At 38.6% G+C, this 12,040-nt stretch overlaps 1 pseudogene; it reads right to left on the reverse strand.

Annotated features, from left to right (window-relative positions):
* Positions 1-220: 220 nt before the first annotated feature.
* LOC119620669 (small nuclear ribonucleoprotein G pseudogene) lies at positions 221-824 on the reverse strand (annotated as a pseudogene).
* Positions 825-12,040: the final 11,216 nt, after the last annotated feature.

Consider the following 12,040-nt stretch of genomic DNA (forward strand, 5'->3'; position numbering starts at 1 on the left):
AATAGCTAGAGCAAAGGCACTGATCTGTGAAAGTACAGGGCATGTTGAGGGAAACAGTGAATGACCTGGTGTGGTTCTAGAAGTACACTATGTTGGGAAACATATACTATGTTGGGAAAATGGTTCTTGGCATGACATGGCTAGAAAAGTAGATTAGAATCAAGTGATGAAGAACCTTATACGTAGATCATATGATTTTGGACTTGATCTCAGGGTCCTCTGAAGTTTTCTTTTAATTCAACATAAGTTTAATATTAAGAATACACATGATTTTTTTTTTTTTGTCATAGTGAAACAGGCCGTTTGGAGAAGGGACATGTGGGAGTAATTGATTTCTCTGCTGAACGCGGCCATTATTTATACTTTTTCTGAGGTTTCTAACATGATAATATTTCCTTCCATTTATCTACCACCATTCCAATATTGTTCCATTGCCCACTAGTTGTGATCTCCACACATTCATCAATCAAAGATTCATAAAGGTATCAGATCACCACAGTATTCCTTTGGCATGTCTGACACAACTTAATTTTAATGACAACTTCTTGTCCATAGTTTTTTCTCTCCAGGAGGATGAGCTTTGCTCATGTTGGCTACTTACCAGGCTCAGAGCTGCCTTGAAACAGAATTTGCAGCCTCCCTCATGTGCCTGTGGTATCATTAAAGGTTTTTAAGCAGAGGAAACCGCCACTTTCTGGGTCATTGCCACTTCTCCCTCATGCTCTGTAACCCCACCTCAGCAGTATATTACATGATCTTTTTATTTCCCCCTACTATTCCTCCCAAACTCTCACAGCTTCCTTAATACCCAGCCAATTGCCAACATCCTCTTTCTTCAAGCAACTGGTGATTATCTTTGCTTCCCAGAATGTATTTGATCCTTAGAACATCCATAGTTTTAAAAAATCTTACTAACCAGACAGTTAACATCCTTTTCATGGTCATCCATGGTTTGGTGGTCTTGGACATATGACCTCCATGTCAATTCAAGCAAGATCTGAACCCCTATTAGAGATTAGAATAACTTTTAATAAATATTTATTGAATACCCACTATGTGAGGGATGTCATAGGCATTGAAAGACAATGATGAATAAAACAAATGAGACATCTGCCCTCAGGAGTTTATAGCCCGTAACAGGTGTGGGCAAACTACACCGCGTGGGTCAAATCTGGCCCACCATCTGTTTTTGACTATAAAGTTTTATTGAAACACAGCCATATTCCTTCTTTTGTGTATTACCTATGTCTGCTTTTATGCTACAAAGTGAGAGTTATATAGTTGCAGCAGAGACTATGTGACCTGAAAAGCCTAAAACGTTTACTATTTCACCCTTTGCAGAGAGAATTTGCTAATCCTTGGCCTAAACCATGCTTCTTGAACAATCTGTAATGAAAGATTAGTTAAAAATGTAAAAAATATATTGTAGACATGTTTTCTAGCTTTTAACAAAAATGAGTTTTTAGAAAAACAAACAAAAAAATCAAACATACAAAATACAAGCTCGGAATACTATGTGAAATTGTTATTTAAGTTTCTAAATACTTAATCTTAGTTTCTGTGTTTATCTCCTGAATGATGAGTAATAAATAGTTTGCAGACAAGCACCCATGAGCTTTGATACCACACTTTGAGTAGTGCTAGCTTAGAAGTGAAGACAGAAATCAAGCAAATAATAACACTAATAATTACCCTAGATCAAATTTTACTAATAACTATGACTAAAAATCATAAAGTGATATAAGGCTTAATTTTAGGGGAGACCAAGATAGGGTTTTCTGAAGGGATGAACTTTGAACTGAGATTATACAGTGAATGTGAATTAACCAGAGACAGAGTGTGTGTCTTTGCTGGAGTCTGATGATGTTAAAAAAACATCCATGGCAATGGAAATACATGTGTAAAAGCCCTAGGTGGGAACGAGCAGGAGAATAGGGTCTAGAGGCAGAGAACCGAAGGCTGTTTCATGCCGACTTCCTGGAACTAAAAAGAAAGGAGAACCCTAACTTTCCATGCCTAAGTAACAAAAGGACCAGAGGCTACTCCCTTTGCAAACCCGCTATCTTTTCTGCGCGGCAGATGAGAAATTGGCTGTCGGCAACAAATCATACTGATTATGGGTCCAGTCTTCATTTGCAACTTTGTAACTTCACTCCAGCCTCTGAATGGTTGCTGTCCACAACCAATCAGACTGATTGCGGGTGGAGTCTTCGTGTGCATAGAGGTACTTTGTAACTTCACTCTAGCCTCTGATTGGTTGCAGAAAGCAACGTTTGCACAGGAGTGTGAACTTTATAATTTCACTTCAGCCTCTGATTGGCTGCTTTCTGCAACCAATCAGACTGATTGCAGGCTACCACTTCATTTACATGAGGTGAGTATGAAGTGGCCAATGGGAAACTTCTAGTGGGCATTTGGACCCAAGAAGATTCTGTATCCAAGCCCTTGAGCAGCTGTTCGGGCCGCTGCCACACTGTGGAGTGTACTTTCATTTTCAATACATCCCTGCTTTCGTTCTTTTGTTGCTTCATTCTTTCTTTGCTTTGCTGGACGTTTTGTCCAATTTTTTGTTCAAAACGCCAAGAACTTGGAAAACTTGCGGTCAAGACCCTCTACCGGTGACAGGCAGAAACTTACTATGTGTCTGTAACTGTGTTAAACACTTTATATATATTTCTCCTGTAATACCCTCTTCAATCTCTAAGGTCGTTATCATCATCTCACTCACGCTTTTCATCATAAATTAAGCAATTCGTTAACATGCCCTTTTTATCATCTATTTTATGGATGAGAAACCTGAGGAGTAGAGCTGTAAAATAACTTATTCAATATCACTTAAGTGGCTAGTGAGGCATAGAGTTGGAATTGGTTTCCAGGGGTGTTTGATATCACAGTCTGTGCTTTTATCTATTGTGCTATGCAAGTATCATTTTTAATCATAATAACCCATGATTTCAACCCTGGAGGCGTTTGCGTCTAGTTACCAGCAATCCTAAAGAACTATCTTAATTTTACTGTCTTCCTTGGCAAAGCAAGAACATATAATTAGCTTTATCAAATTTCCAACAATTTCCACATAAGTGAAGAACCAGGCTAGCCAATGAAGACTAGAATTAGGTACCACAGCCTTTGGTAGTACCTAGTAGGAGAGGTATATGGCTTGTATCAGAATTAGGTTTGTCTGTGAGTAATAGAAACCCTAAATAACACTTGCTTCAAGACTCAAACTTGTTTCTTTATTATGGAAAACTCCCAGACAGCTTAACCAGAACTGTATTCCAGGAAGTCACCAAGACCCGTATCTTGTGTTCTGACATCTGTAGCAAGCCATCTCATACTCCAAGATGACTGTTTGGACACTGTATTCATTTCTCAGGGCTGCTGTAATAAAGTACTACAGACCAGGTGCAGTGGCTCACACCTGGAATCACATCACAGCACTTTGAGAGGCCAAGGCGGGAGGATCACTTGAACCTAGGAATTTGAGACCAGCCTGGGCAACCTAAGGTGACCCCTATCTCTACAAAAAAATATTTTTAGGCCAGGAGTGGTGGCTCATGCTTGTAATCCCAGCACTTTGGGACACTGTGATGGGAGGATTGCTTGAGGTCAGGAATTTGAGACCTGCCTGGTCAACATAGTGAGACCCCATCTCTATTTAAAAATATATATATAGATATAAATACAAACATATAATATATTTATATATATGATTATATATAATATATAGTGCTATGTATTAAATATGATATATAATATATACTATATAATGTACAGTATGATCTGTATTATATATATGTTAAATATGTATATCTTTAATTAGCCAGGCGTGGTAGTGCACACCTGTAGTCCCAGCTACTCAGGAGGCTGAGGTGGGAGGATCACTTGAGCCTGGGAGATTGAGGCTGCAGTGAACTATGATCATGCCACTGTACTCTAGCCTGGATGACAGAGTGAGACTCTGACTCTAAATAAATAAATAAAATAAATAAATAAATAAATAAAGTGCTACAAACTAGGTGGTTTAAAATAACAGAAATTTATTATCGTAGCTCTGGAGGCTGAAAGTTCAATGGTAAGGCCTTGGCATCACCAAGGTTTCTCTGAAGAATGTGGGCGATCCACTTCTTTGCCTCTTCTAGCTTATGATCTTTGCTGGCATTCCTTGACTTCCTTGACTGGCAGATCCATCGCTTTTATTTCTGCCTCTGTCATCACATGACTATGTTCTGTCTGTGTGTCTCTACATCATCTGTCCTCTGTCTCTGTGTCTTCACATGGCATTCTCCCTCTCTGTGTGTTTCAAATTACCTCTTCTTATATTTCTTCTTCTGGAAATATAATGACCTCTTCTTAACTTGGTTAAACCTATAAAGACCTGTTTTCAAATAAGGTCACATTCACGAGTACTGGGGATTACGATTTCAGCTTTTTTTAGGGGGAAGGAGGAGGTCGTAACAATTTAATCCATAACAGGTTCCAAAATCATGTTTACATTCCAACTTTCATAAATAGGAGATCATGCTTCTTTCTCTTAAGAATACTTTCTATGATATATGATGTACAGAAAAATTCTGCTTACACTGGTCCTGCATAGTTGCAAATGAGTTGGTCAGATTTGTGCCCAACTAAATCAGAGGTTCTGGTACTAAGGAAGAAGGAATGCATCCATATGGGATGACAGCAAGCAGTACCTACCATATGGTCTATAACTACTCTTCACACCTGCTACACTTAGTCATTTCTTGATCTATTGGATTGCCATGTTTGACACTCCTACCAAAACCTTGTTCATAACACACATCACCTGTTTTAGGCTGGAACAGAGATATAGGAATTCCTGGAAGTTTTTAACAAGCCACTACCATGGTGTAGTGGGGAAATATAATTGGAATCGGATTGTAGTTGTATAACTTATTGATGTGATCTTGAGCTATTCAGTAAGTTCTAAGTCTCAATTTCCTCATCTGTAGATTGGGGATAATCATTTCTGCCTCATATAATTGCTGTATTGCTTCAGTGGGATAGTATTTGAAAGTTCCTGGCATAAATAAGATATGTTGTAACTGTTAGCTATGAATCTAGACAGGAGAAGCAGGAGGAAAAGAAAAAAGGAAGGAGGTGGGGGAGAAAAATGGCTTTCTAGATATAACAGTCTCATTTAAAGAGAAGCTTGAGAAAAATGGCTATTTCCTTCAGTGTCCTTTTAAGCAAATCATGGTTCTTTTGAGACAACAATGATCTACCTACTTTCAGCAGGTCTTTTGATATGATATATAACCACCTCACACTATAGTGAATTATTATTTGAGGAGTAGCCTTATCAGAAAGAAATATCACTAAACAGATAATATCACAAGTCCCTAAGAAGTGACAGCTATTGTGATTGCAGTAACTTAGAGCAGTCCAAATGATTTTTTGGGCATTATATAAGTAAAACATAGAACATTTCTGGCAGACATTTTTAATTTTACTTTTAAGTTTCAGGGTAAATGTGCAGGGTATGAAGTTTTGTTACATAGGTAAATGTGTGCCGTGGTGGTTTGCTGCACCTGTCAACCCATCACCTAGGTATTAAGCCCAGCATGCATTAGCTCTTTTTCCTTATGCTCTCCGTCCCTTTCCCCACCCTCCCCCAACAGGCCCCAGTGTGTGTTGTTCCCCTCCCTGTGTGCATATGCTCTCATTGTTAAGCTCCTACTTGTAAGTGAGAACAAGCGGTGTTTGGTTTTCTGTTCCTGTGTTAGTTTGTTGAGGATGATTGTTTGCAGGTTCATCTGTGTCCCTGCAAAGGACATGCTCTCATTCCTTTTTATGGCTGCATAGTATTCCATGGTGTATATATACCACATTTTCTTTATCCAGTCTATCATTGATGGGCATTTGGGTTGATTCTGCATCTTTGCTATTGTGAATAGTGCTGCAGTGAACATATGTGTGCATTTATCTTTATAATAGAATGATTTATATTCCTTTGGGTACATACTCAGTAATGAGATAGATAGGTTAAATGGTATTTCCAGTTCTAAATCTTTGAGGAATTGCCACACTGTCTTTCACAATGGTCGAACTAATTTACATTCCCACCAACAGTGTAAAAACATTCCTAGTCTTTCACAGGCTCACATTTGTTGAGCATTTGTTGTTTCTTGACTTTTTAATAATTGCCATTCTGGCTTGTGTGAGATGGTATCTCATTGTGGTTTTGATTTTCATTTCTCTAATAATCAGGGATGTTGAGCTTTTTTTCACTTTTCTTGGCCACATGTATGTCTTCTTTTGAAAATTGTCTGTTTATGTCATTTGCCTACTTTTTAATGGGGTTGTTTTCTTCTTGTAAATTTGCTTAAGTTCCTTGTAGATTCTGGATATTAGACCTTTGTCTGACAGACGTTGTAGCAAATAGCGTTAGCTATTTGTCCCACAATATACATTCCCTCTCCCTTTCTGTGTAGTCAGTCAAATTTTTAGCTGGGACACATGGCCACCTACTAAATGACATTTTTCAGCCTTCCTTGCAGGTAGATGTGGCTATATGATCAAACATTTGCAAATGGATATGAACATAAGTAATGTATGCAAATTCTAGTCTTTTTTTTTTTGAGATGGAGTCTTGCTCTGTCTCCTAGGCTGGAGTGCAATGGTGCCATCTCAGCTTGCTGCAACCTCCACCATCCTGGTTCAAGTGATTCTCCTGCTTCAGCCTCCTGAGTAGCTGGGATTACAGGTACGTGCCACCATGCCCAGTTAATTTTTGTATTTTTAGTAGAGATAGGGTTTCACCATGCTGGTCAGGCTATCTTGAACTCCTGATCCCAGGTGATCCACCCACCTTAGCCTCCCAAACTGCTAGCATTATAGGCGTGAGCCACCACACTTGGCCCTGGTCATGTCTTTAAAAGGGAGAGATATGTCCTTCCGTTTATCTTTTCTCTTTCCTGTTACCTGGGATGTGGATGTGTTGCTGAACATTTTTTGACATGGGCAACTACTTAGGACAGCAAAACAACAAGATGACAGAAGCCTAGGTCCCAATATCAAGGAGCTGCTCTTCCAGCCAAGTTTTGCTTAAACTTCGATTGCTACATGAAAATAAACTATTTTGCTTAAATCACTGTTATTTTGGGGTTTTGGTATAGCAAATGAACCTGTATCCTAAAAATGACAGGTTTTGGTAGCCTAAAGTGGGCACTGGCTGAGTTGCCAGGCAGTGGGTACAAGAACACAGTTAATGTCATCTAGAAGGCTGTCCACATTTATTATACAGTGGAAAAATATTTGGAAAGCTGCCATCCACAATAACTTGGAAAGCAGACCAAATGCTTGTGGAAGCCATAGCTTTAAAAGAAAAGGTTAAAAAAAATTCAAGATGTTGGAATGTATTGGCTGCTTCTTTACTTCTTTCAGTAAAGTTTTCAAAACAGATATGGATTGAGTCCAGTTGCAAACAAAGATGAAAGAGAATACAACTTTCCTAAGAGAAGACTAATCATTGAGAAATTTAGGGCCCCCAGAAGGTTGAAAGAACCAATTGCTTCTGCAGTACAAATGAAAGTAATGACAAGCAGTGGCTATGAGGAGTAGATGTGGCAGGAAGATAGTTTCAGTTCCTCTTTACTGCCAGCTCCCTCCCCAGCAAGTCCAAATAAACATAATAATATTTTCAAATAGATTCTCATAAGTGTTCAATAAGACATCTTTTACAATTTTTAATTTTTCTACTGGAAATAACAATTTCAGTAAAAGGAATGTCCTTACTATTCAAATAGAGCCTTAAGTAAATTTAGCCAGCCCAAAGATCTTCAAACTAAAATATGCACATTCTTGGATTACAAGAAGAATTCCCAGGGGAGCACTTGGACACATATAACTTTAACTTTCATGTTTATTTTTTTGCAAAATTGAACTACCTGAGAATTTCCCCATGGTCAAGAGCCACTGTACTTATTTATTGTCTTTCCTTTCACAATTGCCCTTGTCCCACTTAACTTCAGAAGGTCTACTACCTCTCTCCCATCTCCAATCTTATAATACTGTAAATGTACAATACTTTATATTTGCAATGATTTATGGCTAATACATATAATAACCAGATGATTTTTAATGAAACACTTAGACCATTGAGATCATAGAGAAAAACCTATTTACATAATTTCAATTTATATACATAGTTTTATTGCAAAGAAATATGATGAAGGTGATCAATGTGAGGGTGTAAGCACAAAAATATATTATATTAATGTTCAATTCTGTGAGGGAGTGAAAAGGAAACACGAATTCAAGGAGCAAACGAAACTATTAAAGAGAAACTTATTGACATTTAGAAAAATGAATGGTGGTAGTGTTAAATCACCATATTATTTACATTTTTAAAGTAATATAACATTTTATTTTTAAAATGTCAATATATACAATATGTTGGATTTGCCTCTTTTGCTACTAGTGGTTAGACTTATGAGAACAGTTTTATATTTAGATTTTAAAATGTTTGAGGGACTTCATAGTATCTAAGTGTTCTTCAATTGTATATTCCAAGCAAAAATGTTTTAACACCACATGTCTTTTTCCTTCCTTCCTTCCTTCCTTCCATCCTTCCTTCCTTCCTTCCTTCCTTCCTTCCTTCCTTCCTTCCTTCCTTCCTTCCTCCCTCCCTCCCTCCCTTCCCTCCCTCCTTCCTTCCTTCCTTCCCTCCTTCCTTTCTTCCTTCCTTCCCTCCTTTCTTTCCTTCTTTCTTTCTCTTTTGTTTGGAGATGGAGTCTCACTCTGTTGCCCAGGCTGGAGTGCAGTGGCGCAATCTCAGCTCACTGCAAGCTCCACCTCCTGAGTTCAAGCGATTATCCTGCCTCAGCCTCCCCAGTAGCTGGAACTACAGGTGCATGCCACCACACCCGGCTAATTTCGATTCCCTATGACACCTAAATTACTCCCCATAAGCCCCTTGTAGATGTGAAATTATAGCCCCTCTGTTTGCTCCTGAGCAAATAATCCTTTGTTTAGAATGGCTGATGAGCCCTGGATGGTTGTATATTGTCTAGGGAGCCAAATGAGGTCAGCAGAAGTTTTGTCTGCATGAAGTATAGAGGAGGTTAAGCTTCAGACTTGGGTATAATAGATGGTCCTTTCAGTTTAAGTATAAACAGTAACAGTAGGTTATTTGAGGTGAAGAAACATACATGGAAATGGTAACAATGTGCTCCTTTCTTCTTTTTATGAGGCTTTCCTTTTCTTTCAGAAAAGTTGAAAATATAACTTTCTTAGTCCTTCCATATTTGATACTGTCACTTGGAGATAATCTTGCTGAAACAGTGTTACTCTACATGTTTTCCTTGTATCCAAAGCAAATACCAGTTTCCAGACCTTTGTATTTTTCAAATAGGACTGTTAGAGTTCTCAATTATGAACTACATTCATTCTGCTATAGCTAGAAGGCTTGGCAAGCGTTTTATAATGGAACATTGTATACCTTATTAGGTTTGTTACTTTTTTTTTTTAACAATGGAGATTTGGAAGAACAAGTCAATGGAATGTTTTATAAACACTTTAACTTGATTTTCTAATAAGGAAAAAAATTGTTAGACTTGTATTAGCACACTGATCAATTCTTAAATTATATGAAGATAAGGATAGTCATATTAATAAAACTTTAATTTCTCTTTAGCAGAAGAAATTTCCTCTCCACTATAGTTTGTACTTATTGTTCCTATTAAAGCCAACTACGAAAGACTAACAAAGCATGTTATAATTTGCCTTCTAACTGGAATATATTGATTTTTTATGTTTTACCAATTTTTTCCCATTGAAATAAGAGAAATAAGTCTTGCATTTACTCGTGAAGTTGAATATTCAGTAGGGACTCTTATCCAGCCATATTTCTCTTGGAACTGCTCATTCTACAGCAGGAATGTCTCCCTCTCCTAATAGTCTTATTTCTATGAAAATATCCACTTCCAAAGTACTAAATTGATTGGACCTAGGATTGGAGCTCTCCTTCCCTTCTCAACCTAAGCCAAACCAATCTGACTCTCTTTCAGGAATTTAGCAGCAGGGCTGAGAGACTGGAATTTGTTCTCTACCTGTGACTGAGGCTTTTGCTTATTTTCTTGAAGCTGAGGACATAGCCTGCCTTTGCAAAAGAAAAGATGTCTGATCCCTAACATTAATCAACCAAGAGCAAGACTACAAATGGTGGCTCTCATAACTGCATTTAAATATCTGAAAGGCCACAAATTAAGAAAACAAACTACAAAATAAGTTTGTTTGTTTGGTTTTTTGAGACAGGGTCTCACTCACTCTGTCGCCCAGGCTGGAGTACAGTGGCATGATCTTGGTTCACTGCAACCTCTGCCTCCTGGGTTCAAGTGATTCTCATGCTTCAAGCCTCCTGAGTAGCTGGGACTACAGTCACCTGCTATCATGCCCAGCTAATTTTTGTATTTTTTGTGGAGATAGAGTTTTACCATGTTGATCAGGCTGGTCTTGAACTCCTTACTTCAGATGATCCATCCCCCTTGGCCTTCCAAAGTGCTTGAATTACAGGCGTGAACCACCACACCCAACTCAAAATAAGATCTTTTCTATCTTTATATCTTCACAAATAGATTTTATAACTACGTAGGAGATGAGGTTTGAACATTTGAAACTCTGTGATCCCTTGGAATTTTACAATGGAAAGTGACTTTTCGGGGAGAGATGCCACGTGGTCTTTTCCCTTTTCCATCAAGTACCAGTAAGGGCCACACATGTATATGGACACCTCAGGATCCTATCCAAGCATGTATATGGACACCTCAGGATCCTATCCAAGCACCACCCACAATCCTCCTGTACAGCTGCCCCTTGACTATGCTTTGGGACCAGAGGGGCACACTGACAACAGACAGACCCAGGGAAGAGGCTAGTGCAGGCCTTGGGAATAAACTCAGGTATTTTCTTCCCAAAAATTCTGGGGCCTCAAGTGCCCACATCATGTTGTAGAAGGGACTATGTAGGCTCTGGAAGGACACAATTTCATAAACGCATGGATTCCTTGACTCATTGGGAAGGGCACAGGTAGGGACAGGAAAGAGTGGGGCCCTCTTAAGGCCCTCTTTCATAGCTCTGCTGTTTTTCTGCTCATTTTCTGTAAAGCCACCATGGCGTTCTTATACAACATTTCTCCATTTATCTTAAGCCAGTTCGACGTGGTTTACATTAGCTGTAATAAACGAAACCTAGCAAAATCAGGATGCCCAACTAGGAGACTTTGAATTGATGATCCAATTAAAATTTTATTACCCGAATTTATGTATTTATGATACTTTTAGTGTACAAAGGGATTTCACATTCACTTTATAATTCCCACAGTACCCTATGAGGTAAGAATCTCTTCCCCTTTTGCGGATATAGAAACAGAAGCTCAACTAACTTGTTCAACCTGCCAAACAGGATTCCTTATGGATCTGTTTCTTTCCAGACATTGATGTGCTTAAAGAAAGTAATCAGTTGGTGCTAACAGTAAAGCAAAGTGCATGTTAATAGGAAAGTATCTCTTCTCACAAAAACTATTAAGAAAAGAGAAAAAATAGGTGAAAATATTATTTTTGAAAAATAGACAAAAACATCATGCAAATGGTAGTCAGGTGTGGTGGCCCAAGTCTACAATTCCAGCACTTTGGGAGGCCAAAATGGGCAGTTCCCTTGAACCCAGGAGTTGGAGACTAGTCTGGACGACATAATGAAATCCCATCTTTACAAAAAATACAAAAATTAGATAGGCATAGTGGTGCACACCTGTATTCCCAGCTACTCTGGAAGCTGAGGTGGGAGTATCAACTAAGCTTCAAGAGGTTACAGCTGCAATGAACTGTGATTGTACAACTACACTCCAGCCTAGGTGACAGAGCAAGACCCTGTCTCAAAAAAATGCAAATGGTAAGAATCAGAGACTTCAGTTGGTAGTGTCCTTTCATTTGGTGGCCTGCACCAAATGCTGAGCCAAAAGTATACTTTCTAAGTGTGGGTGTCCAAGGTGTAAAGCCAAGAAGGACTTTTTCCAGAGTCA

This window comes from Chlorocebus sabaeus, chromosome 11 (assembly GCF_047675955.1).
Source record: "Chlorocebus sabaeus isolate Y175 chromosome 11, mChlSab1.0.hap1, whole genome shotgun sequence".
Taxonomy (NCBI): Eukaryota; Metazoa; Chordata; class Mammalia; order Primates; family Cercopithecidae; genus Chlorocebus; species Chlorocebus sabaeus.